Genomic DNA, 7,106 nt, shown 5'->3' on the forward strand with positions numbered 1-7,106 from the left:
AGACTCGGTGAACTAAAACTCCACTCATCTCCTAATAATGTGGATATAACCTCGTACTCTCGTAAACAATGGTAATTCAAAATAAGTCCATGTTTAACCTTTTAACTTGTGTGACATTTGCAATTGAGCAGAAAGCTTTGTTTTGTATAATTGAGTAATTTAATTCCTAGAGTAACTCAGTTTGAATCGAACCTCAATTTGGTCCCAAATCTAGAATTGGCCTCGATGGATATAGAATCCACTCTAAGATGAAAATGCTGGTTCTACCTAAGAACCATTTCATCACATAATAATCACTCAATCGGTCATTTTACAGTGAAAGGATGCAATATTGTACCAATGAGAAAACCCGCATTTACTGGATTATTATTTTCTTATCTAATTTTTATTTAGAAATACTCTGCTTTTTTTAGTTTCATGATGATCTCTAAATTTATCATTCAAAGTGCTTCTATTATTCTTGGCTTTACAAGTTCACTGTTCCCCTAAACTTGTCACAAAGTCCACTTAAATCCCAAAACTTGTCAAGTTTGTGCAATCAAGTCTTTCAAGTTAACTACGCTAACGTGAATTTTCTCGGGAGGCACACCCACACATCCACTTTCTTCTCATTGGATACCTCACTTTCTTTTCGAGCAAATGAAGATGTATGTTGCTGAAGCCAATATGGCTGGGTGCTTTCGGCAACGGTTGATCGCAATGTGCTGTTGGAGGATAGCTGGACCTTATGGAGGGCTCCGCTCAGCTGGGACGGCTGATTGATGAGTGGCCGCGAGCGCGAGTCGAGGAGGAATCACAGTGGATGAGGTGAACGAACACGTCGTGGGCAACTTTCGCTGGATTGGGAGGAGGATATGGGGTGGCTTGGCTTGCAGGACCGGTGGCGGGCGGCGGAGTGCGGAGGAGAGCAACCGCGGATGAAGACTATTGCTCTTCAAATGATGCCAGTGGAACCTCCTCGGGGTCCTGCCGAATATGTCCGCAACTTTTCATTCAAACCTCTTAACAAATCCAGCAGATATCGTATCGCATTTGCACTAAATTCCACGATTTTTCTATCTTCTTTCTGGGAAAAATTCAATGGCTCGACCTCCTAATTGCCTCATTGTCTTCTCTTAATCACTCTCACCGAAACCCAAGCCTTCATCCCACCTCAAAATCTCTTCCATTTTGCCAGCCCGTTAACAATGTACCTCCCCGTTCTCTTTTCAAACTGTGGATATTCTCGATTTGCCGATCGCAATTGTCTTTTTTTCCTTTGAATTGTTGACCAAGATTGCAGACATGATCCTACACACGCTTGTCCGTGCATCAGTCCATGGTAGCATCGTAGGGAAGTCTTACGATGACTTAAGTAACAACAAAACCGTGACTGTGAATACTCTGCGATAATTTTATTTTTTTAGGGTCCGTGCCGACTCTAATTATCTTATGCAATATAAATGGCTACAACACATTGCCAAAATTTAGGCGCCGATAATCTAACGATTCGATTGACACCTGGATCTTCCTTGCTCAATCTTCTTACTAGGTATATAATTTCTTGGGTTGCCTGGAGTGAAGTATTGTCTCGCATGATTTCATCTCATTGCCGAGGTGCACTAGTGACACATGCGATTCACAAACCACATTTTTTCATACACATGTGCTGTTGCATGCATGATTACTGTCGAAGAACGCGCATGGGTCAAATGTAGCCATGCACCTCACACCAGGATGATTTTCATGTACCTTCGAGACGTGTTGAATCTTGGGATTAGATGGAGACCTCAGCCAAACGAGGTGCTCTTTGTGTGTCCTTGAACGAGGTCCGACCATCTAGAAACACGCACTTATTGGACTTCTGGTGTCTAGATGGAATCAAATACGATCCATTACATGCCCGTCCGTTTTAAGCTTCGGACAACAGATATGACTTTGCTGGTATGTAACTTTTTGTTTTCCCTAGCCATCCATTTCGTTGCAACGGAAGCTGGACCTCCATACGCGATAAAGATGAATTTCCATCTAGATTTTCAACAACAGGTAGGTTAATGAAAATCGTAACTTCCATGGGATGCACTAGTCGTGATGCGGATGGTTTCTTGCCCAGACCAGAACGCGAACTTTATATACGCCCGAAAACCGACTCAATATATAACCCGATCGCTCTACCCAAAAAATGAAAAGGAAAATCATTTGATAGTGAGAAACCATGAAGGATTTACACCCTTGCCAACATGTCTCAATCGGGAAAATTGTTTAATCAGTCTTAAATTTATTGTATGGTTGCCGATTAAGCTTTCTAAATTTTTTAATTTTGCCAATTAAGACCTAAATCTTTTGCGAAATCCAAATGTAGTCCTTCCGGCCTAATTATCGCCGCAAATCATTGCCGTGACAGGTGTGCCACGTAGGACTGGCCGGTAGTGACTGGACCGTCGTGTCAATAATTTCCAACGAAAATTGACCCAAATGATTACATTGGAATTCAGTGCAAAGATTTAGGACTAAATAAAAAAAAATTGAAAAGTTTAGAATTTAATTTGTATCCGTAAATAGGTTTATGAATTATTGAGTGGACTGATTGCATCATGCACATTAGTACCCAGGCCGTGCGTGTATGTTTTGAGGGTAAACGATTCAATCAGAAATTCAGGACAAAAAACCAGTCTAATCAGAATCACAATGCAATGTACGATTTTTTTATTTTATTTTTTTATTTGTTGTGGCCAGAGTGCAAACTACGATATTTGGTTGCGGAATAATAACGTAGGAAAACTTCATTTCTCAATCAATGTAAATCCACTGGCATGGAAATTATAACTAATTTACCTTAAATTCTTTTCTTCCCCGAAACTAATCACCTTAATCCAAACAAAGTTTGGCGCTGATTGTGTTCATTCTAAGAAAATTTGTATCCTAATTCCTACACTAAATTAAACAACCAAGCAATGGCTCATAACCTAACAGGATCCTCGTACTAGAACTCGGTATAAACCGAACCATATATTTGACGTGGATCTAATAAACAAAATATTCTTAAATAAAATGTTTCAATAAAGAATAAGGTCATTCATGGAGTTCATAGCTTTTCTTCAATAACTAATATGTACAATACGGCTAATTTGCAACGGCACAAATCATTTCTCTACGGTTAGTTTTCATATGACATGAGCGTTTTCTCTGATTTGGTGTATTTACATTGTTTTTCTTATACAATATTACCGAGTCATTCAAATTCATGACTAAGCTAAATTGATACACATGAAACATAAGAAAGAGCGAAACATGTTAAATCAAAAGAGTACGTTGACACAACTCTGGAATTGCCGGGGTTGTAATGTAATTAACCGTACTTATCCACGATAAATGACAACACTCTCGACCATCCAATCCAATCTGCAATGTATTATTTATCACGATGAATGCAACCGATGGCAGAATTGAAGATTCTTACACATATCGCGTCAAGCTGGGATTTACATATAGATGAATTAAGCTAGAGGGAAGCCTAGGCAACTCTTTGATATTGACGCAGTGTAGCAAATCCAAAGTCTTAAGACTTGACAGCCAATAGATTTCTGATGGAAGGCTGGATATACGAGTACCTCGAAGCCTCAATTTCTGAGACGATGTAGTTCCCAAATATTACTTTCGGAATGACTCCCCCAAACTCCTGCACCAGGAGGCATGTACTTCTTCCAGGTCTGCATCAACCATCCAATGTCGCGAGGAAATTCTCTTACAAAACAAGAATCCATTTTCAGCACTTTCAATCTCCAAAGGTTTTTTTAATTGAATTGGGCAATCTTGAAATACCTGTACTCGAAATATCCAACTCTACTAAGAATCGCATTTTGCCAATGGATGTAAGCTTTCCTAGCCCGACAATTCCTCAAAGACAAGCTTCTAAGTTTCCTCAAGTGTCCAATTGACTCGTGTAGTTCAAGAATTTTCGCGTTATCCAAGGCTAGCACTTGAAAGAGCTTTAAGTTTATAAACCGAACTCAGAACATGAACCAATGAGAAGCACCATAGCGGCACTAAGAATTTGCGGTTGAACCAATTTGCCTACTCGACACAGGAAGTTCTCGCACGGAAGTGCCTTCAATCAGAGCTCTTCCAAAGCATTCATCTCACCCATTTCCTTCCAGCAAAATGCTAAGTTCGGTGCGAACTTTAAATTCGGGGGTAACCAAAAGCTTTAGATCATTAATTGAAGGATCTAAATGAACCAATCGAGAACATCGCTCAAGAATCGAGTATCTCCACATTTGGGCAACAGGAGAAGGCTAAGGGCTAACTAATAAGTCCCCACAACCTGTAAGATTCAAGACTTTCAAACACTTCATCTGCAAAACGGGGGAAAAAGTTCATTTGGCATAGAACTCTCAATGTACTTAAGGGCCAACGCGAACACAACAACAAATGAGCTATAGATCCACCTTAATTCTTTTCCAACCTCCCCAGATTCAGCAACCTTACTCCACGAAAGATCAAGAATAACCAGGTTCTCATTTTTTCTAAATGAAAGCTAATTGCATCTCGAGGGCACCCTTGCCAATGAAGCCACCGAACGTTCAATAAGGCATCTGCAAATTGTCCACCGATATTGGCGTGACCCAAGCTGAGAAATGTCGTGTTCGGCAGGATCTCAAAGCCTGCCTCTTCAGTGTTAAGGTGGTCTGTTCCTACATGATGGACCACAAAAGTCAAGTAGAGAAATATGTGGAAGTATTCAGATAATGAAATAATTACTATGGATGCCTAAACTCCCGTGAGGTAAATCGAAAAACAAATTAAGGCCCAAATGGTACTGTTTTCCCCGACATACCTTTCTCCCCTTGTTCGTGTCCTGGGCTATGGCAGGAATGTACAATACAACCCCTGTTCCTGGATCACGGAAACCTTTGCGGATAATCTCCCTGGCAAGGGCACCTTAGCATACCGTGCATGCCTATTTTATTTTCTTCGATTTGTATTAGGGACATATGATGAAGGACCTCGATTTCAGGACGATCATAAGGATGCCACATATACGAGGCAATCCTACAATCCACCTCGGAGGAAAACATGCAATATCAAGATACATCTGCTTTCGCTTTCGATCCGATGCATCATAAATTATGCGCAGAATCTTCGGTAATCTTCCTGAAATTTTTGTATGAGATATTCGAATTCAATCCAATCATCTACTCCTCTATCGTGCAAAAAGAACCAAAAACTTTGAGAAGTAGTGGAAGTCCCTTCGCAGCCTTGACTATTTTGTTTGCAATATCAACATAAAAATGTAGTTTATCTCTCTTTCCGATTTGCACGGTGCCAGAAAAAAAGTCAAAGCTAGATCATGATGCATCGGAATAACATCATAAGCACGAGCCAAACCTCGATCAACAAACCCTTGAAGACCGCTTCTTTCTTTTGAGGTGGCAATTATCCTGCCTGTCGAACTAAACCAATCAAGCTCGGGTCCTACAAACTCCTCGAGGAGGTACCCTTTCCACGCTCATCGAGAACAATGAGAATTTTTCATATTCCTAAATATTTCTTTCAAAATCGTACTTCTTTGAAAGCAAAAGCAACCTCAAACTCTCTTTTCAAAATATCACGAGATCAACTTGGTTTCAAGATATTGAACACCACCAGTTGCTTCATTGTTTCTTCAATCTCCGCAAGAAAAGCGCAAGTGTCAAAGCGAAGGATATTCGGTCATATACAATCTTGGCAAGAGCAGTCTTTCCAATTCCATCTCTCCCATGGATTCCAACAATTCAGATCATCATTTACTTCTAGTTCCAATAATTCCATTATTTTCGATTCTTGACTGTCTTGAAGCTCCTATAAAGGTACTTAAATTTAGGAGAATGTTGGTTAGAAGAGAAGTGAAGAAATATACAGAGGTACTGTTAGTTCCAGATGATAAGGCCATTCTCTGAAATATGTGTTTTGAATGTGTCTGCCAATCAATTATATGCCTTGCTAGTTGAGATGTTGTAACTAAAGTTTAGCTGACATAGTAGATAGATAGTTGAAGGTAACCTCCACTGAAGTTCCCTCAACACAATCGTTCCCCTCCATGCATCTCATTTAAGCTAAAGATACGATAGTAAACCTGCTGTCTCTATTATGGAAAGATCTAATAAGTAAATCTGGTTTTGCTAAGCATCAAAAAGCCTAATCTGACTAACATACCTGTTTCTTGTCCTATGTAGTCTGAAAAGGAAGCACAAAAAATGTGACTACCAGCCTTATCAGGGATCATCTCCGAGTTGCCGCAGTGATAAATTCAGTAGGAGTTTACCTTGAGATCTCATTTATATGTTTAAGACCTATAATGACTAAAACTTAATGCCACAGAAAAGAGGAAGAAAGCACAAACATAATTTGAACAATCCCATCTCACACTGCTTCCGCTGTTAAAATGCCGATCCAATTTCTAGAGTCTTCTAGGATAGACATGTGCTAGAAAAGTCCGGAAAAATCCTACAAAAATCTAATCCTTGAGCGGCAGTGGAAGTGTCTGGAGTCCACTAAAGCCTGTGTAGAAGAATCCATAAAGGATATCGCTCCAACATGGCAGAGATATTTGCCTTGCAAGTCGGTTTACAAGGCTCTGGCGGTGGAAATCTGCAAGGATAAAATGAACCGAAATCTCTGACTTGAGCCGAAATTTTCTAATGTTTAAGTTGGTTGCAAGCCTATAAAAGGCTTAGGTCGTCCAAAACATATACTCTTGGAGGACCAACCAACTAAGTTCTTCTCCTTCCTTTTGCATTAACAATTAAATAATAAAAGCTTTTTTCCCTTGTTCCAATGTGCTGCTTTGCCGTGAAACTCCACTCTCATACGCACATCCCTTGTTGTTTCTTTGCCAAGTACAGCGCACGTACACACTTGTACATCAACACCAAAAATTAACAGTGGTATCAAAGCCTTGTTTGGTTGATATTGAGATTTATCCTAACCACCCTCTACTGAAATCACTCACCTAAATCTCCGACACAAAAACTATGCCAATTCTACCTCTTCGCTCATTCCTAGTTTCGACGGAAATAACTATGACCGTTGGAGCATTAAAATGACTACTTTCCTGATGACTCAAGATTTATGGGACATCATGGAGA

At 40.0% G+C, this 7,106-nt stretch overlaps 1 pseudogene; it reads right to left on the minus strand.

Moving 5' to 3' along the window:
* Nucleotides 1-4,330: 4,330 nt before the first annotated feature.
* On the minus strand, nt 4,331-5,074 carry LOC130136609 (uncharacterized; annotated as a pseudogene).
* Between the last annotated feature and the right edge of the window lie 2,032 nt (nt 5,075-7,106).

The sequence above is a fragment of the Syzygium oleosum genome, unplaced genomic scaffold, assembly GCF_021117445.2.
Source record: "Syzygium oleosum isolate NSW1041296 unplaced genomic scaffold, Sole_v2.1 Sole_v2.47, whole genome shotgun sequence".
Lineage (NCBI taxonomy): Eukaryota > Viridiplantae > Streptophyta > Magnoliopsida > Myrtales > Myrtaceae > Syzygium > Syzygium oleosum.